Below are 22,916 nucleotides of genomic sequence, written 5' to 3' on the forward strand. Positions count from 1 at the left end.
AGGTCTGTTTGCATGTGGAATTCAACTCCACAGGAGGAGATAATCAAGACAAATAGTATGGCTTTATTTTTAAAAGGGGTGGATAATTTCATGGCAGCTTACAACATTGGTAACTGGGCAAGCTAAGATAATAATGCTAATCAAATCTCATGCTTCACAGCACTTGTTCCCTACGGGGTCAGGAAAAATCTTTCCACTGTATACAACACTACAATTAGCAAGGTTATTATTGGGGAGCAGAGGTACAGCCTTCTAAAGCAACAAGCTTTTGCCATTATCAAAGACCAGAGGCTGTACTTTCCCAGATAGAGAAAAAAACATTATTTTCTTACTTCAGTTCTGCTCCTCTTCCATGTCAGAGTCTTAGAATTACAATACTTGGGTTTGTTGTGAAACAACAACAAAAAAAATCCCCTAAACACAAGTACCTAAGTGTATTACTGTCTGAAATCCATCAAAAACTCTTACACCTGTGACTGGTAGCCCAGTTCAAAAACAGCTGTCACTGACTGGACATGGGGATGGTATTGATTAAGCTCTTCTAGGTTGCAAGTACACGTTGTCCTTTGATTAGGTCAGTATTGTTACAGAATTTGCTTCTCAGTAGTGATTTAGGCAGAAAGACATAGTTGAAGTTGAAATTACATTTATTTGGAATATTTAGTTTTGGAAGTACTGTTCATTTTCTTTAATTGCCTGAACATATTGTTGTAGGTGTTCTGTGTGTATACTTGAATTTTATTTTCTGCCAGTGTGTGCATCAGAGAAATTATATTAGCTGCAACTGAAAATATTTAGCTATTTTTTCTGCAAAATTTATGTTCTGTATGTGAATGTGATACTCTTTACGAGTTGGTGTGGGTTTGTTTGTTTGTTTGTTTGTTTGTTTTGTACAAGGTGGAGGAAGCACAATAGCATTCTTTGAGAACCTATATTATGAAAAAAACCCTTTCTATGAGCTATGCCTCAAACACCAAGAGTAGGTGTTTCCTTGACCCGCATCTCAAAGATATTTATTGTAAATATATTTTCTCCTGTGCATAACCTATGTGCAATCTCAATTCTCAGCCCATATACTGTTCAGAGCAGGAAAAAAACCAAAACCAAAACAATAAACCAAACCACCACCACCACCACCAAAAACACAAAACCAAAAGAAAACAAAGAAAACCCCACAAAACAAAACAAAAAAACCCCGAAGTACAACCTTATTTCCATGTTGAAGTTTGGGTTAAATGACAAGAAAATCCAAAAACCTGGGGGGAGCTTACAAAAAGTTAATTTCAAGATTTCTTCACAGGCACATAGGTGCTAATCTTTCCTATATAAAGAATATTCAGCCCCTTTCTTTCACTACATTGCACAGCCATGAGCTGTAGAGGGTTCAGCTAAACAAAGCTGAATTAAAAATTAAATTCTTGTTTATTCCTTGGGTCTCAGTAACAAATTCAGTGAAGGATCTACTGTCTACAGTATCCTCCTGAATACAGAGTTAGGCACAAAATATCCACAGAACTGTACAATGAAAATGTGGGTGTGTTGCTGAATAGGATGATTTAGTGGCAACAGACACAGCTATGTTTTAGGTACTCAGTGTCTTCTTTCCCCTCGTTCTTCACCAACAAGGTCTCCCTAGCCTCTGTGCAAGGAGAAGTACCAGAAGTTGATGAAAAACAAGAAAGGGATTACTTGTGAGAACGCAGCTCATACAAGTCCATGGGACCAGATGGGCTGCATCTGAGAGAGCTGAGAGGGCTGGTGGATGCCCTTACAATGCTGCTGTCTGCCACCTTTGAAAAGTCACAGAGATCAGAGGAGGTAAATCTTGCACCCATCTTCAGAAAAGGCCAACAGGGTGATTTGGGAAATTATGAGAGGGACAGCCTCACTTAGATTCCTGGGAAAAACCTGGAGCAAATCCTCTTGGAACTCATTTCTAGACATATGAAGGAGGTGACTGGAAAAAGTCAGCATGAATTGACAAAGAGTAAAACATGCCTTACCAACTTGAATGCGTTTCTATGGTAAAATGACTGTATTTGTGGATGATGGGAGAGACGTGGATGTCAAGACTTTAGCAAGCCTTAAAAAGTTTAATAGACTACAGCAAGGTTTTCGACAATGACTCTCAAAACGTCCATGTATTTAGGTTCACACGTTTCAGTCACGTTGAGCAGACAGCAGATGGTTTGAATGGTCAGGCCCAGAAGGCAGTGGATAATGGACCATACTTTATGCAGAGGCCAGTAGCAAGACAAACAAGTGGAGCACTGCAGGGGTCTGTCCTGGGACCTGTCCTGTTTAATGTCCTTAAAAATTATCGGAGGAGGTGATAGAGTGTTGGTTACTCAAGAAATTTGCAGAAGAGATCAGGCTGAAGGTACAGTTAACACGCTGGTGGGGAGAGCTGCCATCCAAAAAGACCTTGACATGCTGGAGGAATGGGCTAACAGAAACCTCATGAAATTCAGCAAGGACAAATGCTGAGTCCTGCACCAAAGGTGGAGTAAGCCCTTGTGCTCATCCAGGCTGTGGGGAAGCATGTCTGCTTGGCTGGGCAGCAGATTTCCTGAAAAGGCCCAGGAGGTGTTGGTAGACAGTGAGCTGAACATGAGCCAGGGGTGTCCTCTGGCAACAAAGAAGATCAACAGCAACTTGGACTCTATTAATATAGAGTCCCCTGTTACTTGGCACCTGTTAGATCACATTGAAATACTGCCTTGAGTTTGAGACTCCCAGTACAAGAAATATATTGGATAAACTGAAACAAGTTCAGCAGAGGGCCACCAAGATGGTTGAGGACTAGAGCACTTGGCCAGTGAGGAGAGGCTGAGGGAACTAGGCTTGTTCAGTCTGCTTGTTCAGGAGCAGAGGATGGCTTTGAGGGAAACGTAACAGTAGCCTGTCAGTGCCTACAAGGAGGTTGTCAGGAAGGTGGAACCAGGCTCTTCTGTGTCACATGGCTGAAGGATGAGGGACAAAGGACATAAATGGAAGCAAGGGAAATTCTGGCTGTATATAAGGAAAACCTTTTTCATCATTAGGAAGCATTAGAAGCATTTGCAAGAGAAGTTGTATATTCTCCATCCTGGGAGGTTTTCAAGGCTCAGTTGGATAAAGCCCTGAACAATGTGGTGTGCTCTCATAGCTGTGCCTTCCTAGAGCATGAGGTTGGACTAGAGACCTCCTGAGGTCCCTTCCTATCTGAATTACTCAATGATTCAGTGACTCACTGAGTTCACAATTTGTATAGAAAACATCGGGAAAAGGAACTGTGCCTGCAGGGCGAGAAAACAGTTCTGGCATATATGGTTTATCCAGTGAAATGATAAATCTTAAATTATACTGGGAGCATGGACCAGAATGCAGCCTATGACTGCCCAGCTGTGCTGTAGTAAGGTTGGCTGTAGTTCCATATTCCCTCCGTTTGCTCTCCTTTTGGCCTCAGCAACCTTGCATTCTTGGCTGCACAGTTTTAAGTGTAAGGCTTGTATGTTTTGAAGTCTTTTTTGGCCACCAGAAAATTTATTAGGTTTTTCCTTTTCCATAGCCTCTTTCCCAGAGAAGCAGGTCCCCAGAGTGAAAGAGAAGCCACAGCAAAATTCTGAAAATAGCACTTGCCAGATCTCTTGACCAGGTACTCATTAATGAAAACAATTTCTTAAAAGAAAATGCAGAAATTCCCCTATGTCAGCATCCTGGCTTCAGGCCAGACACACAAAGATGAAATTCCAGAAAAGTAAATACAGACATTCTCATTTTCCCTAAGGTTTGCTTTAATTGTTAAAACAATGTCATTTACACCCACTTCAAATTTTTTTACAGTATATGATGGCTGTAAAGGGACCCTAGTTTAAACAAAAATCAAGTCTCAAGAAATCTTTGTTATATTCAATAAAATCAGAATACCAATGCAGAGAATTTTAATTAAAAACTTCAAATAAACTCTAGGGAATAAAATCATTTGTGAACCTAAGTGTATCAGAAAAGCCATGGCTCAGCGGCCTACATAAGTAGACTCAGCTCATTTCCTAACACTGTTCTCCACCTTACAAAAAGTGTTGCCAGAGAGACTCTGTATCCTCATGCTTCAAGTCAAAATTAACAGTTAGCTAAGGTCAGGAAGAACCATTCCTTATAACAGAGAAATGAGCAGTATTAGCTTTGGACTGCAAGGCCCTCTTCTCTAAGCTGCTATTGTAGCTCTAGCTACAAAACGTCGCCCCTTTCCCAAACTCCTCGGCTGCAAATCTTTTCAATACAAAATACATTGCTGTTCGTGACTCCAGCTCAATGGGATGCCAGCAAAAAATTGTGTCTCCAGTGAAAAAACAGTAGAAGATAATCATTGTCAGTAGCAAGCATTGCTGCCTGTTCTCTCCTATCTGCCATGGCAAATTCATTTAAAGAAACCCACAAGTCAGTCTGGCAAAGATGACAGGAGCATCAGAGGACACTTTTCTGCCTGAATGAGGAAATAAAGAAGAAGAAATACTGAAGACAAAATATGAGGTGATTTTAAAAGGTACAAGGATTGGAAAGGGGAACAAAAGGGAAAGTAAATGCTGATTTGTTATTTTTCTTTTTTAGAAAGGACTCATTTTACTTGCAACCACATTTAGGGATCAAATTCTCATTTTAGACAAATATAATATAATGGAAAGAACAGTTAAGGAATTATTCCACCAATATTGATCTTAGATAACTTCTGGTTCCTTTTCCTCTTTAATTTTCAAATGCTTCTAAGAATGTAATATGTAATTTTAATATTTGACCCTGTTTATCCTGAAAGTAATTGAAAGAAATCCAATGATGGCCACTACAGTACACTAGGCTTACCAAAAAAAAAACCCCAAACCAAACTGTAGGCACATGTTACACAATGTCTCCATTTAAAATCTAATTACTTACAGTGGATGGTCTAAACAGACCCAAAACCTGTACATTTTATTGATGCAGTTAATTTATTTCACATAATTGTTTATCATTTGAGAAACCTGGTTTGTAGGACTAATGGTATCCTTTTGTTTTAAGTTTTGTGTCCAGTCAAAACACCACTTTTGCTGCGGAGTGCATTTTGGAAGGCCAGAGAAAACTGGGCCTCCTGAACTTATTTGTGCAATTTCTTCTGGGGCAGGAGGATGGTTACAAGACAGACGTACAGAGTTGTACAATACAAATCAGTTTGTGGAAGCTACAAAGCTCTCATTTCCTTTGCCTCAGACAAATATCTGGCAGAGGAGGCAGCTGAGAGCAAAGCTGACTAAATGTGGGGCAGCACCTGCCAAAGGGGAGGTACAGACTAGTTACTTTATGTTTCTCAGAGGACAAAGGCTGTTGGCAGGGCTCAGTTTCTGGTTACTGGTTAAACTCTCTCATGCAAGATACAATTTTTGCACATTACCTGGGAAATGCAGCAGAATTCCCATCATCATCAATCTTTGGGAACTTTCAGAGTATCACAAGTGTGGTTCATCCTGCCTACAGACAGGGAATGATTGACTTGTGACGTCCTTTGCGTTCCTAGTTTTCTGTCATTTATAGAGAATAACTTGCAAAACAACTGGAAATTATATTTATCCAGTGTTCTACATTGCACAGGATTATTAAAGTACCATCTATGATCTTTTACACAAAGTAATTACATATTTTAAAGAAGTTGTAATATATAAAGAAACTGTCCTTCTTTAGAGTATTTATCAACTCTGTACCCTTTTCCTTATTGTTTTCCAGACTTGTTTATTTACATTTAAGCTCCATAAAGCAAGGATTATCTTCATTCTGTGTCTGAACAGTGCTTAATCTGTTAAAACTATTTCTTGTTGGTCCCCAGGCAGTCCTATGAATAAAACTACTAAAAACAGTAAATTATGTTTCCTGGTTTTCAGCAACATTACATTCAGGGTCCTCTTATTTGTTTTGAAATCAGATTTTAGCAGACCCTCTCCTAGGTGTTCTGGTGCATTTCTATGCCTTTCAAAAGCTGTGTACCCACCAAAGGATTTCCTTTCAACATCTTAAACATTTTACTAAAAATCCAATGGTGTGAAGCTTAGGATGTTTTTAAAAGCAAAATTTAGAAGCAGTAAGGTCTGAAATCCACAGCTGAGTTAGTGCTATCAGACAAAGGTCTCTCTCATTTTTTTAAACAGACTGCCAGTGACTTTCAATAGCACTTCCTTCCTACCTGGCTTTTCATTTCTCATTAAAGAAATAAAAAATAAAAAATAAAAATTAAAAAAAAAACACACAAAACCAAAAATAAACCTCTTCAATCAAAGTTGAAAGCTGGCAGCAGTACTTTCCCAGGCATAAGACTACTCAAAGCAAAGCTAGATAATAGTGGTTAACGACATGTAACCTAGTAGTGTATTGGACTTCAGCCTAAGAGAGACCAAATTAATTTATAAACTTCCAGATATGTTATGCAGAGATATTATTAAGTCTACTAGTCAAATACTGGAATCTGGAGAGGGGAAGGGAGAAGAGGACATGCCATTGATATTTAACAGCACGCAGCTGTTTCAGATAAAAAATAAGACAGGAAGTAAAGAAAGTACTTGGCTGCAGGTTGAATTTCTGAAAGTGGTGAACAAAATCTAGCCAGGTCACAAGACCATGTGATTTCTTCTGATTACAACCAAGGGTCAGGTTTCTGAATTTATATCATATCTAGATTCCTATCTGTGTCTGAAGAATGCAAGACACAGCTCAAAGGCAGGGCAAAAATGACTTATAGCAAGGCCAGGTGCAACCACTTTATAGATGCAATGCACACATAAGCATGTGCTGCTTCCATATCACGCAATCTCAAAAGCTCGCTGCACCCACTGGCGCTGTTGCAGAGACTGCAGTTGTGCTGATTCTGGTTATCTACACTGACTTTGTGGCAGTCTGAGCTGGGCACGGCTGCTCTTGTCCCACTACAGGATAGACTACTGTCCACTAAAAACCAGGGGCCGGCTCCTGGATTAGACTTTCAGTTCATTGCTGCTTCAGGAAGAGATGCATCCACCCTCAAATCACCGGTACCACTGCTCATGAGAGCTCATGTTTCCAGGTGTACCTTACACCACTACTGCTAAGGTCAGCAGCTGAGGTTGTGCAACAGCTAATAGGCTTGTTCCTCAAGCTGGAAATTAATTGGGATCCTCCAAATGCAAAGCAGAGGAAATCAAAATCAGGTTTTAAAGGCCAAACACTGAATGCAAGTGTCAGCTGTTAAAAACTTGAAATAAATGGTTAGAAGTTAGGATCCATGGTTCCTATTCTTTCCCCAATGGTGAAGGCTGACCTCTGCTGCTTATGGCAAATGCAGCCCTTCACAGGGAGGGTGCATGTCCTTCACAGCAGCCGTCCCAGGAGTAAGACCTACCTTAGAAAGAGATATCAAATAATCATTGGGAATATGGCATAAATTAGATCTTTCAGTGTTAGAGAAGTCTTTCTGTGTTGTGCTAAAAGCCAATGTAGAGTTGACAATCCCTACTGGGGGTCCATCCTGTTGCTGGGCTGTGCAGCTGTCTGCCCTCTTCCACTCACAGAAACAGAAAGAAACATTTGACTTTGTACATCTGTCTTCTGTGGCATGACCTTTTTTCCTTTGGATAAGGGAACTAGAACATAGAAAAATCCTACCTTTTTTAGCAGTGTATTAATCATCAAGTGCAAATTCACAATCATCTAAACTGAACACTTGAGTTTGTTTTTTTTTAAAAGAAATCTTAGCCCAGCAGATATGATTTGTAATTATCATTTACATTTCCAGTGTGCTAGATTAAAATGACAGACTTAAAAAATCATTATAGAGTGCACTAGAAGCCCTCTTCTTTTATTACAATCTATTTTTCCCTAAATAAGAGTATGAATTCATTGAAATATATTTCATTAAAATGGATTTTTTTTTTATAAATACTAGAGAAACATGTTATTATAGGAGTAGCACACAATAAGGCATGTATTAATTGACCATTAGTATAGTTCTTGGGTAGCTGAAGTTTCACAACCTTAAGCTTCTTGAAGCATATAAGGTGTATTTTAACAGACCATTAAAACACGGAATGTTGTGTCTTACTGCAATATATTATGGAGCGAAACAAGCTGCATTTCACTGGGAACATATTGACTACTTTTAGCCTGAAAGTAGGATGAGAACACTGTGTTCCATACATGTTGGGAGAACCAGGAAATTGTGACGTTTCTCCCCAGTGACACAGAACTTCATGGAAAGATGTGAGTCTTACTGGGTAGGAATCTGTTGCTTAAAGTAAGACATTTTTGACACTGCAGGCAGCCTGCATGGTGTCCAGCTGTCTCTCCAGAAGGTGCCAGCTTCTTCTAGATCTCTCTTGATCTTCACTGTCATTTCCGTGCAGATGTCTTGCATACTTTATGTCATCTGAAGGACTTCAAATGCCTGCTAGTTGGCACCTAAATGACTACTGTTGCAACCTCTACCTCCAGTAATAAACCTGCTAGACCAGTACAGAAATACTTCAGCCATGAGCTATGGATGGACAGATGTATGGAGAGAGAGGTAAGCTCCGTGCAGCACAATTTTCCAGACTTTTTGTGCAACTTTCTTCTTGAGGCATTCTGGTTCCTCCAAGGCAATAAGAAATAGATAACAGAGCTCATCTCAGTGCAGTTGTCACAGCTGAGACAGCTGATGCCTTTCCCACCAAGAGTTTTTACTGCCTCAGAGAGTAGTTCCTGCAAGGACTTCTCCATGAACACTTTGGCTCTTCCGCAGAAGGAGATGAGCTAAGGAAAGCTGCCAGCCAACACCTCATGAAGCTCCTCAAGCATCCGTGTCCTATCTGGATATCTAACAAGGACAGGAGTTTCAACCCAATGTGTTGAGATTTCCTCTCCCTGGTACAATTCAGGCAGTTGTTATCAGAGCTGCAAATTACTGGAAATGAGAGGGGGGAAAGTTCTTAAACCAGAACAGATTAATTTGGAAATGTTCTAAGTTTACCTGCTACTTCAATGAAGTCAGTACATTTTTTCTTCTTTTAATGTATAAACTTTTACAGCAGAGAGTTGTCTTTGTATTTGTGCCTAGTGCTTTAACAGATCTTAATAAACACATAATGATAAATGGTCCCAAATCGGTAAGCTATGATAACTTACAAATATAGCAATGCTTTTGAGTTTTCTAGCGCATTAAAAAAATACTACATTAGTGCTTCAAAAATAGCGTGAAGTAAATAAGCTATCACAGTATAAAGAAATATTGGAGGGAACGGAACCAAGTTAGCAAAGTAACTTCTCTGTTTATTCGGAACAGAGTTTGATGTGCTAACTATTAAACATTAACATATTATCTTGATGGATTTTGTTCCTACACACTTTAACATCACAGATGAGAAAGCTTTAAAAACAGTGCATTATAATATGTACTTACTTACTAAAAATGTATGGGCATAGTAGATTGTGTTTTTCATCCTCTTCACAGCCTTGTCATTGTTCTCACAGTGAAAATCACAAATTCTGTTTTGAGACTGAAAATGAATTGCAGTTGTCATTAAATGTAGGTGTTTACAGATGTTATTAATTGAGAAAATACTACACTGTTCTCAACAAGAGGTTGCTTCATTTTGTACTCTGGAGAGCTGAAAGCTACCCTAGAAGGAGAGAAGACCACTTAGCAGCTTTTGGGACACGAAAAACAGCACATGAAGAACATTATCTGTCTCTTATATTTCTTTATTAATAACCTGAAATAGTTTTTACTCTATTTGAAATTTCTTCTATCAAATGTCACCCGTAATTTTGGCAGCCAAACAAGGATCTAATCCTTCTGAATTTTTAATAACTATTACAAACTGTTGAAAAACAGGCAATGTCCAAGTTAGATTATTGAATGGACAGCATCCAAAACCTTCTACATTGTGTGTCCCCCTTCCACTTTTGCTTGTGGTCCAAATACACCAGCTTTCTTCAGTTTTAGTAGGAGATTCAAACTCCATTCCTCTCTTGGGATCAGGAAATTCATTTCCAGCAGAAATGTTTTATGCAAAATACATCTGTTCCGTAAAAAAAAAAAAAAAGAAAAGAAAAAATCTTTCCTATTTAAAGAGTATTTTACTCCAGATTTTTTCTTTGAACAGCTTTGTATCAATGGAAATCAGAATCAGCACTTCTGAATTATATTAGGAAACTGAAGGCAGAATTGGCCTCTAATTATCTTGCTCATTCCAAAATAATCTGAAATGTAATAACATACAATCGACTCTTCTCTTTCAGGAATCAAAATACAGGCTATTAAGACAGATGTTCCATTAAAGCAAGTATGCATGTAGGTTTTGGCAGGTAAGAAAGAATGGGCAAAGTACAGAATGAACAATGTCTGTACTTAATTTTCAAATTAGCTTGTTAAAGATTTTCAAAATGTTTTTTGTTGGTTTAATAGGAAAATACAGAATGCCTCTTGTGGCAAAAATATGTTTCAATTTGTTAGTGTGGTATCCTGAACTAGCACATTTGAGTGCTAATAGTATTTATCTTTCATACATTTCGGTGGTAGCAAATAGTGTTGCTATGACTAATACATACACCAAGATGTCCCTTACTTCTTTTTCAAATATATGGTTTTTACTGTATCTTGCTACTTCTTGAAAGACAAATATAAAGTCAAAAAGTGGCCTATGTAAAAATAACCAATGAATAAAACCCAAGACTGCAGACCAAGATATACAGCCTGCATCTGCACTGCTTCACACTGTGCAAAACCACCTTCCAAATCGTGGGGTCCTATAAATACGTGTTTGACAATTTGGCAGCGAAGTATATTCCCACTTTGGGTGGAACATTGCAATTCTGTAGGGTGTTCATTCATTGTGAGTTTGTCCAGTTGGCAAGTTAATTAATGTCAATAAACGAGAAGAGTTATAAAAATACCCTCACACACCATACTCTTCCTTTGGCTTCTTCAGTCCTACTACGCATGATAGTTTTGACCTGTGCATGATCATTAGGTTACTTGAACTGTGTCTTACTTAAGTTGATCAATTAAACAGTTAACCCTTGCTTAACATAGTGGCTCATTACTGAGGGGCATCTCAAAGCACAATCCTTTGTGGCTCAGCAGGGGTTTGCAAGCAGATGGTGACTGCTTTTGTGCTGGAAAATGCTTGAAAAAATCACACAACAAAGTGCTTAAACTAAGATTCCACTTTAGCCACATCACATTGCTGATGGGATTCTTCAATAAAGTTTCCCAAACTGGGGTCTTATGAACCTTGTCAGGAAATGGCTCTACTGGGTTTGGAAAATACTGGAAAAATGTAGTTGCACCAAATCAGAGTTTTCTTCTCAGGTGAGATGTCAGCAGCTCAGTGCCTGTAAGGCTGAACAGGGAGAAGCACTGCAATCGTGTTTGTGCAGCAGCACTGCAAACGTCTTTTATGTACATTCAGCAGTTTGCATGTCCCTGGTCCATACAAACAACATGTATATCAGCTCTCATTCTGTGCCCCAGAGGGCCTGGGTACCAGCTGACAGCTCCAGGACTGCACTCCTGAGTTCAACCAAATCTGAGCTTAAACTCAGCTTGGCTGAAAGTGGCCATGTAAGTCTTCCTATGACCTGTCTGAGAACACAGCCCAGCAGCAGTTTTTCATGAGCTTTCCTAGTTGGGCTCTCTCAACCGAGACTTTCCTACCAACAAGCTGGTTTCTTCCTAATGCCTTTCTCTTATTTTAATGGGAAATACTGAGTGCTGCTCATGTCCCTGCGAAGCAGCAAGAGACACCTGGGCAAGGGATGTCAGCATGTGGTGTGAAAAACTTGTGCATGGCAGGAGCATCTCCTGCCCGCCAGCCCCAAGTGCCTGCGTGTTCTCTGTTCACTTCCACAAACCACTGCTGAACAAGCCCTCTGCCCCCGCAAAGAGGCTGGGAACTCACGTACTTACCGCAGAGTACGACCTCCCACTCTCTGGGCCAAGTTTGGGAAAGACAGGCATTTCAATGCCTCAATTTAATTACCCACATTATTTATTGGCTCCCACTTCTTTCCATTGATTGTATGTCAGAATCTAATTTAACAGCAGCGGAGTGACAGGGAACAGAGTGCACCCAGGGGCTTAAGGCACTTACGTTGTTTTCCTAAAATATCCTGAATCATGCTGATTTGATTTTTTTTTTTTCTCTCTCTAAGGAATGGGAGAATATACATTAAAATCAGAACTAAACAGTTTGACACGTGAAGTCAAGGAGAGTTTTGCCATCAGCTTCGGTGGAGCATGGTTAAATTGTAGCTGACCAGCTGCTAATAAGGTAAAAACATGTCCATGTGTTAATACATTTTCATGACGTCCAGATGTGTACATTTACAAGCACAGGAAAGGGCATCCCTGCTAATCTGAATTACAGTGTGTCTTTTCTAAGTTGGCAGAGGTGCTACTCTTGCTGCTACTCTTTAATATGGGGCAGATCCTGTCACCTGCCAGGAGGACATCTATTCCCTATATTCCACTGTTTATTTGAAATATGTATGTAGCATAATAAGTAGGGAAGAGCTTTGTCAACAGGAAAACAGAAACAGACAAGTCTAAATATGCACATTCTCGGGAAAAGCCTAGCTTTCCTATGAAGAGAGATTCACAGAGCAGCTGAAGACTAATTAATAGAAATTTGAATGAATGAAGAGTTTCACTAAACTAGAGATTAGTCTGGTCCTGCAAGCCAGCCATCATCTGATGTGGCATCAGGTGCATGACCCTCCCACTCGAAAAAAAATCAAATTCTTTTGTACTCTGAAGTTAAGGTTCTTTCATTTGTGTACACACTGTTGTATTACTTCTTTGGTGCCGTATGGGAAGATGAGTCGTGAGGAGAAACTTGAACGTGGAGAAGGCTTGACACTCTGGGATGGGGAGGACAGGATAATAAAAATAATGAATATGGCTGAGGATTTGGGAGGAGAAGGCAGAAGAGATGACTGGAGTATTGATACGGCCTGCGACTGACAGCCTCGGGAAAACTAATTAAGGCTGAGGAGGCTGATGAATTCCATATGAGAAAATGGAGTTTGAATATTAATAGACTCTGCCCCATTATTGTCCAATTTTAAATCCATTAAATTTGAGGAGGCTTTACATTTTGGAAAATACATTTTCTTGTTCTTGTGACATAATAAATAGTGCAAGGATAAGGATTTGCAAGGGTCCAAACCCATGTGTATACTGGGAGTTAGCATATAGCTAATGCACGACTGAATTCTCACTTAAATAATTTCTTTTTTGAGGGCTCTGTTTCTGCATAAACTTGGCAATGTCACTCAGTATTTGCTCTCAGACAAGGAAAAAGTGTTACACAGTGTATTTTTCATTTGTTTTGCTATTATGTTGTTTTAAGAATAATGATTATCCATTGCTTGGCTCTGTGATTCATTTGATTGTTTTCCCCCATTTCGAGATGAATCGTAGCTTTCAATCTGTTTGCTGTCATCTCTCATTTCACTGAAGCACAGATATTTCTCTTATTGCCATGTAAATAGGTGCTATATAAATAAAACATATTATTATGATCATCAAAGTAAAAGAACCCAGAGTCATCTGTTACACAGTGTGCTCTTTGCTAGACTGGCTGCTCATGTTCACAGTCCGTCTCTGCACTTGTGCCGGTGTTGCTCTGGGGAGACAGCGTTTCCGAGCTGTAACTGCCCGAGAAGCACCAGGGCAAACAAGTAAATGGAAGTAATGGGGCAGATTTACTGCTGGTACTTCCAGAGAATTATGACTTGCTTTCTTCAGGCAGAAAACACTGATAAGGATACAGCTGTGTGTTTTGAGCTCATCATACCTCAGAGGAATGCAGACAGCAGATTAGCGCTTGGGTGGGAAGCTTCCCAGGAGCACCTGTGGCTACAGTCTGACAACCATATTCCCATGTCTCTCTCCTGCACTTACCTGCTGGATGCTCTCCTGTCTCAGTTGCCTCCCAGAGGAGGAAAAGCAGCAAGTACAGAGGCACAAAATCCTCCCCCCATCTGCCTTTTCCCAGCTTTCCTTCCATCAGGCAGCGTATGGAGAAGCAACGCTCGCAGGGATACGGGAAGCAGTTCTGGGGTGGGTGTAGCTTGAAAGGGCTATAGGTCCTCCAAGTCTTTCTGACAATATTTCTATAATGCAGTGAGAGTGTTTGTTTAGGTGTCTGTATTGTAAACCGAAGTCCTGGAGATATAAATGTGACAGACTGACACTTCTTGCTTTGGTCAGAAGGACAAGGACGCCTGACATGTTCATTCCAGAATGACATCTGCTTGAAGATAAGAAGCCTCAAGGAATACGTTTTGGAGTGCTGTCTGCATGGTTGAGTTGTGGGGGAGGAGGAAGAGATCTTACTTATATTCTATTAATTAAGTTGTTCTACTATAAAACAGAGTATATATTCTGCTAAATTAGGCCAAAAAATTAAATGTGTTACCTGGATGCTCAGGTAAAAGGGGCTTATCTATATTAGTTCTATGCATATGGTGTTTCAGCATATTCTCTGGACTCCTAAGAGAGGCTAGTTAGCCTGTGTTGGTCACATCTTGCTGCTGCCACTTTCCGTGCTGCCATGTAACGTACCTGCAGGCTCTATATTTCCTAATTACTTGTGTTGTACTGCAAAACAAGACTAGCCATATTTCACAATATTCCTGAGGGAATAAATATATTCACCTTGTTGAAGCTGAACGCTCTCTCACTTATTGAAGGTTTTCTTGTCATTTATCCCAGCCACCAGCTGGGTTATGGTGTGATCTGCTTCCACTGGACTTCTGATGAGCATCCTCAGAATGTCTAGACATAGAGTCCACATCAGGGAGGGATCTCAAAGTGGGAAGAAAAGTCTGGCTGGGTGTGAAGCACAGGGGAAGGAAACTGCCAGACTGCGGTAGCCATTCATGACAGGGAAATGTTATTTTAAGGCTTAGGACAGGATACATGGAGGATTTTCAAGTCCGGCATATATTGTATTGGGCAGGGGAGCATGGAAGGGAGGACAGATGCTTAAGGATACTTCATGGGATAAAGTTGCAGGGGAATGGCTGACTCTGAAAGAGGAAATAGGAGCAGCAGGGGCAGGAGGTGGTTGAGGTGTCTGGAAAGAAAGCAGTGCTCGAGAGCATGGAGGCCTAGAGGCTGTGACATACACAGTACCCTTTAACATTGTACTCAGTGCTGGTGAGGCTGCACCTTGAAGACTTTGTCCAGTGTTGGACCCCTCACTATAAGAAAGATATTGAGGTGCTGGAGAGAGTTCAGAGAAGGGCAACTAAGCTGGTGAAGGGTCTGGAGCACAAGTCTGATGAGGAGCAGCCAAGGGAACTGGGGCTGTTCAGCCTGGAGAAAAGGAAGCTAAGGGGGTGATCTTATCGCTGTCTACAACTACCTGAAAGGAGGTTGTACCATGGAGGGTTTTGGTCTCTTCTCCCAGGTAACAAATGACAGGATGAGAGGAAATGTCCTCAAGTTGCACCAGGGGAGATTAAGACTGGATATTGGGAAACATTTCTTCATGGAAAGGGTTGTCATGCACTGGAACAGGCTGCCCAAGGAAATAGTTGCGTCATCATCACTGGAGGTGTTTAGAAGATGTGTAGAAGAGGTTCTTAGGGACATGGTTTAGTGCCAGAATTAGGTTACTGGTTGGACTCAGTGATCTGGAGGGTTTCTTACAACTGAAATGATTTCATGATTCGATGACCTACACAGACACACACCACACCACAGTCTCCCCTTTCCTTGTAGGGCCCTAGCAGATGATGGTGGCACTATCAGTCTGTGAAAACACTCCCCCAAGTCCTGGCTGTGCCATCACACATCATGTCAGCATCAGTGGCAACCAGCAACATGCAACTTGTTTGCAGAGTGAATTCAATGTGGAGGATCCTCACTTGAGTGTATTGGTGACTTCCTTGACAGCCTTGTTCTTAGTTAACATGTCCCAGTGTCCCCCAATGTCAGCTTTGTCCCAATTTTTACAAGTGATCCTCTTTGTAATCCAGCTTTTCATGGCCTCTCTCAGGGGTTATTGTAACTCTACTAGTTAACAGATATCAGCTCCACAGCATCTCCTACACCTTCCACAGCTCCATGCTCTGCCTCTGAGCGATCAGAGGGCTGTGGCTTTTTGCTGACAATCTCTGCTCAGCAGGGAAGGGGCATCCCCAGGGCTGCCACTCCAAGCACAGGAACACTGCAACACCTGTCTTTCTAGTATGGTGCTGGATTCATATCAGAAGCATTCTGCAAATTTACTGAATTTTATTGATCTGCCAAAGGAAAATAGCAGAAAAAGTTATGGCTTCCCTCATCCTAACAAGAAACTTTTCCCTCATAAGCAAAATATCATTTATTTTCTGTGAGCAACACTACTACCTGTTTTGATGGGACCTTTAATAAAACCAGACAACACTTGATGCAAGGTAAAAAACTATCAAAGAACAAAAAAAATGGCTCTGGATGCATTGCTGATCCAGACAAACTGCTGCCGACACATTGACACCTCATGCAGGATGCAACATAAAAATTTGCAATTTTTGCTGTTTCCTGGTTAAGTAGAAAAACTGGAGGAGTTTTAAACATTCACCAAGGTGCGGTGTACAATGTTGAGAGACAGACCAGCACACCTCCCAGCTCCTGAGCACATGCAAGGCATTTATGCTGGCCTGAAGTAACACTTCACATCTCATGAAATCTATCTTACATGGTGCAGAAATTGTCTGGGGACTCACTTTCTGAGGTTAGACTGGTTGGTTTTGTTTGGTTTTTTTTGGGGGGGGTGGTGTTTTTTTATATAAAACTGGTATTTTTCATTTTGTTTATCAAGGAATTGAAATAAACATCAACAAGAAATGTTGAAGTAGTCTCAGAAACAGCCCACAAGAAAGCAAGCTGAGCAATGAGGATTTGTGGTAGAAGTTACCTGATACAGCCAACAGAAATACTCCCGAAAATGGCTGTGCTGCTTCAGAGCTGAGTCTCCAGAGCCAAGTGGCTTAACTTGATGGATCTGTATGGACTGAGAGGGCAAAGCTCAGGGTTGCCTCTGTGCTTCCATTTTCCTGCCAGGAAACCAGGATGCTTCCTCCAAACTGGAGGCAGAGGATGAGACAAAGCTGCAGACAGCTGTAGACAAGCAGGGGATGAGGCGAGGTAACTGCAGCCACAACCCCCAATGAACACAAGAGTGTGGGTCTGACTGCCTCAGCCACTCTGAAACATGGAACTTGCTGAAAAGACGGGGAGGTTCAGGCAGGGAAAACAGCTAGCTAGCTCTAGACTGAACCATGGGGAAGGAGAACCTTCCTCTGCCACTTCACAGGTAATCCTACCTCTTGTTGAAAGTAGTTACTTGACAGTGTGAAGTCCCTTCCAAACTTTCCATTCATAACAAGTTATCATCAGTGTGTCTGAAGATCCAAATGTAGAAGAAAAAGCAGAAAATGTATCTGAAGTTGTTAAACCTTTTCTTACCATTTAATCTTGAAGACAGCTTCAAAAACGCCATGTTCTGACTTACATGACAACTTGGTCAAGAACAAAGATATCCAGCATGAAATAGATGCTCTAAAAAAATCGCTCTGCAGAACTTCAGCTACTTCAGCTGAGCAATTCTGACTATCTGTATCTCAGTAACATCTAGTATATGTCTTTGGTGCTCATTTTGATTTGTAAATATGTTTGCTCTTAGCACCATGTGTTAATATAATTTTTCTTGTATGGGTGGATTATTTTTCCCTGTGTGGCACAGTTAAGAATCTCTCATTTGTAACAACATATCTTAGCAGTTTTGTCAAAATATATACAATCATTAAAAGCTAATAGGTAACTGGTATTAAATTGCACTGAAAGTTGGTACATTCTAGATTTAAGTAATCCTGAGTAGATGCTATTGATTTTACTGGGCTATGAATGTTCAGCACTTATGAGATCTGGGTCCATAAAATGTTGGGTTTTTTTATAACTGTCCAAATTAATAGCCTTAATGCCTGAGAATTGTCCTTTCCTCTCTTGAAAATAACAGTCACATTCTTATTGTGACTCTTACACACCCTGCAGATTTGTTTGCAAAAAGACCTGGGCAAATGAGTACAATCTCTAACATACCAACATGTAAAAACAGCATCACAACAGTAGTCTGTACATACTCTGTCTTCATCACATCAGAGACTGAAACTTCCCAGCAACTGGAGAAAAGGTCATTAATACTCATAGCCTTTTATTAGCCAGATCAGATTTGTTTTAATTTTCCTTTGGCAATAGCAGTAGCTCCTTCAGACTACACAAGCAGCTACACCTGAGCAGAATCCAAAAAGGACACCTTGCTTCCACCGCAGAAATGTTAACTATTGCACCATGGCTGTTAAAAAGCTCCTGGTACTTCAGTGCCGGGGGAGTCCTCTTGACAGTCAGGCAGCTAAAACTGACTGTGACTCACAATACAACCACTATTTTAGCCAACATAACTGTAAGAGTGAAGATTCACCTAACTTGTACCCTACACCACTGCTCAAAATGTTTTTCAGATGCAAACACTCCTCGTTTATTCTTCTCAGGAGAGAAGACACAATATGATCTGCAAACACAAAATTTGTTGGTGATATGAGATCAGGTACTGGTAGAGAAACCAATCATATCATGAGGTAATAATTTGGTTCTGATTAAGCCCGTTTGTAGGCGATTGATTTTTGCAGTTTGAAGTGTCTCCCCCAAAACATGATTTTTGTGCTGCTTGTCAAAGCTGTGAGTTTCCAAAACCGTTCGGGCCCTCCCTCTTGGAGTCAGTTCACCTGAACTGTTGGGTGATGGTGGCTCCCCTGACATTTCCCTTCTGAAGGTGAAGGCAGAGCTACCTTTAACCAGTCATTCCCCACACCAACACCACCTATTTTTGTATTCTGTTCTCATCTCCATTCTAGTGAGAATCGTGCTTTGCAAACTAAATAGGGGGGAAAATGCAGTACTATCTGTGTTTGGTATTATTTTGTTCATAGTCCAACCATGCATCTTTAAAACTTTGAGCTTTTCATTTTGTTTGAAGCTAGCACATTAAGGTTCATTTATCCTTACGAAAATATATATGTTGAAGTTGTTGTCTTTGAGAGCATCTGACTGTTATTCTTTGACAGAGCTGTCACTAGAGGGTCCATTTTGAGCTCATTCATTGAAAGCTGTGGCAGCAACAGCATCCAGCCTTAGCTCAGTTCTGCCTCCAGAGATTTGCAGAAAAGCTATTTGGAGTTTATCACACAGTTTTGCAAAACAGTACAGCCTCGGCAAGCTGTCATAAAGAGCCTCTCATTCCAACTGGGCTCGTTTACAAATAGTATTTTATTACTCTCTGGTCTGTTTTACCCTGCACCTTGCAAAATCTTTCTTCACCTCTTTTACTCTGTTGATAGATTAAAAAATTCTGAAATATGACTCCAAAAAATGTTAGGTATTTTTAAGGCATTTATAATTCAAGAGCTACCCAGCTCCATTCAGACCAGAGCTCTTTGATGCTAAGCTGTTCCGCATACCGAGAGCCCCTGGCCAGGACCTGCAGCCGAAAGCCTTATCCTGGGCAGAGCCGCTTCCCAAAGCCACTCTGCAGACCTGCAACCAGCTCCCACCTGTGACCGTGCCACTTGCTGACAATCACCCACTTCCATCTGCTCTTTTTGTAGGAGAATTTTTAACGTGAGCACTAAAAACCACTGGTGTCTGAGAAGCAATGCACTTTTGATCCCATGACAGGGATCTCAGAGCAAGGCCAGTTTCACCCCTGTACCTTGCCCTGTGTATGTTGGCTCTGCCACAAATCTGTCTCCCAGGGGAGCTCCACTGGGAGCCAGCACAACGGCTCCACACCACCCTTTCCTCTGCATAGTGTGACAAGGGATTTGAGGGTGTTCCAGGTAAGAAGCTCGAATTTGGAGTTGTGTCAGACTTGTCATCTTAAGTACACTAATCTGCGTCAATAGAAGCCTAGGTGTGCCCCCCCCACCAACTGCTGGCACTCCAAGCTGCAGTGCTGCCAAATCTCACAATTTTATCTAACGGCATATAAACATTTGGTACTTTTCCCAAAGTCTCAGCTCCTTGAGTCAAGTGATTATGCACACAGACCAGCTTGCAAAGGTGAAGAGCCAAGTTCTTGCCACCACTCTGCCCTTTTCAGCAGAGCTAAAATGTCATGGGAAGAGAAGAAAAGTGCCCTATTTGACAGGTAAAATGCAGTGGATAATGTGGTCTTGCAAGCCAGGTGCACACCACAAGCTCATCACTGAGGTTCTGAGCCACATCCACCAGAAGCAAGGATATAAATGAAGGAGATGGGTTTGTGCAGCTGCCTGGGCCCCCAAGGATGCTCCACATTTGGTTCTGTGTTTGACGCAAGCTCATCCCACAACACTGCGTTTTCCAACAGGGAGAGAAAAGCAGCTGCCACCTTAAAGTTGCTGTTTTGCACAACTGCCTTCTAGCTAAGCTTCCCCCCTTCCAGCGCTTGTGCTTAACTCCTGCTCTGTTTTCTGGAGTCTCTTAATCCTCAGAGGCAGCGTGTCCTCACATACTTTTCTAGTGGAGAAGGAACTGTCTTCTTCCTATACATCAGTTTCATCAGTCATGTGAATTCTGTATGAGACTTAAAAACCATTGGCCTGCATGGGATTCTTGAGTCTGTTTAGTGGCAGTAATTCAGGTGATTTTTCTCTTCCTTTTCTTGTTCATCCACATTAGTGGGTGACAGCCTGTAACAAATGCATTTGTACCTTGCAGATAGAATTTATTAGCATAAATTCCAGCTCCTTCATGAGGTAATTAATACCAAACATTTCTGTCATTTCATAAGATCATAATTCTGAGAACCATTTTTTAACCCATGTAAACCATGATGAATTACAGCTTTGCAGATATGTAACTGAAACCAGCTCCTCTTTTTTATGCAGAGGGCTCAGTTTGTTGTAAAATGAAGTTTTCTCAAAATCTAGTCTATAAAGCAGAGTCAAACCACATTCATTTATTTTTCCTCAGAGACTTTCTCATACTTAAAATAGTAACTCCTTTTAAAACCATGTATTTGTGCCTTTGATGTCTGTTGATATAGCAGCAATTTCACGGTTGCCAGCAGTAAGTTTTCTGGGTGACCGCACCAAGAGTTTCACCTCTCTTTTGATCGGAGGAACTCAGTTTCCTTCCCCAGCCCAGCCTGGTCCTTCCCACTTTTACATTCTCTTACCAAAATAAGCTTTGTTTCCATGTAGCTTGAAGAATCTAGCAGGTAGGTCTGCTCTTTCAAATTGCTTTTCTGACACAAGGAAAAAAAATGTTAAGAATATGGTATCTTATTTAGAAAATGTTGCATGCCCTCTGAAACCTAACATCTCATCCAAGAACCTTGCCAGAAGTTTGGCCGTAATTCTAATTAGCACTAGCATTAACCAGAAGGTTTGAGCTTCTTCTCCTTCCCTGCCCTGTTAGCAATTTCTGCCTAATGAGAAGCGTAAGGGGTGGTATTCTTGCACTGGTGAGAAGAAGGACGGCCTTACACACACTGCTGCCTGAAGCCCCATCCATGCAGATGTGTGTTTCTGGATCTCTCCTCCTGTCCCTACCAGACTCTGGCATTGGGAACAATGCAACCTGGTGGTGCACATCCTTTTCTGGCACTCCCATTGCCACAAACCCAGCAGGTGCAGCTCTCTTCTGCAGGTTGCACAAACTCCTAGCAGAGAGGTGGTGGGGACAGGCACCCCAGGCTGCCCCTGGGGACCCTGAGGCTGTGTCACAAGTGCAGGCTGACAGGGGGTGAGCTGAGGGCTGGGGGTGCAGGCAGGCAGGGCGAGACCCTCTGTCTGTTCCGTGCAGAGAACTGAAGGTCTTGTTGTGCAGCAGCTTTTGATCACTACCCACTTTGGCCGAGAGCCAGAAGCAATGACGTAGAGATGAAAGCTTCTGTATCCCAAAAGCAATCCTCTAAGCCATCCAAGTCCCTTTAAAGCTCTGACTGTTTGCTGTCTGAAGACTTTTTTGTTGGTTATGTAGCAAGGACAAGAGTGAAAACGCTCCTATGGAGAACACCAGCACTCTTTTTAGTTTGGATGTTCAGTCTCTTTCCATTCCAAGTATTTATTTGTTTGTTTGCTTATTTTTGCTGTACCACTGCCCTTTGAGAGATTCGCGCCTGAGGGGAGGTAGCTGTCTTCACTTCTAAAAATGTGCTACCTTTTGTACCTCTTTTGTTAGTTCAAACAAAGGAGTCTTATTAGTATAGACTGTTCCATTTAAATTACATGTTTATGCTGCTTGAGCTTATGGACTTACATTAGATTTAATTCTTACACTGAAATAAGCAATAAACTAAAGCTGAAAAACACCCAGTGCTGCCAGGGTCACATTTTTCAGCTGAACTGCTAAGGGGGCATTAAAAATGCTTTGGCTTTTTCGATAAGTTGTGATTTCTTCTCTCCCCAAATCAACAGAGGAGTAGTATTACGTTTGTTTCTTCCACCTCTTTGTAAAACTCAGTGTGTTTTACAATCCTTGGTACGGGGCGCCTAAGTCTGCAAAGCACTTACACACATACAAAAAATCCTCAGAGCAACTCCTGAAAGCCACTGATTAAAATCAGACTGATTTAAGAGGCAGAGAATATTCCGATCTGCTTGATTTTAATCAGCCTGCTTCAGGAGATGGCCCTGATGCTCTCTGTTATTTTCAAATGCTTGATCCCTATGCTACATGAATTTGCTATTACAGCAGGGTCAGCAAAGTGTTCTCTCTGCTGAGATCAATGGGAGTTTTGCTGCTGACTTCAGTGGAGTCCTGATTCACCAGTGATATATTACAGCTGGGGTTGATCTACTTTTGATTTGACTGCTGCAGCATTCCCCCATGCATGCTGAACATGGACATTTTCCATGTGTTTGCCATC

The sequence above is a fragment of the Nesoenas mayeri genome (genome assembly GCF_963082525.1).
Source record: "Nesoenas mayeri genome assembly, chromosome: 2".
In the NCBI taxonomy this organism is placed as follows: domain Eukaryota; kingdom Metazoa; phylum Chordata; class Aves; order Columbiformes; family Columbidae; genus Nesoenas; species Nesoenas mayeri.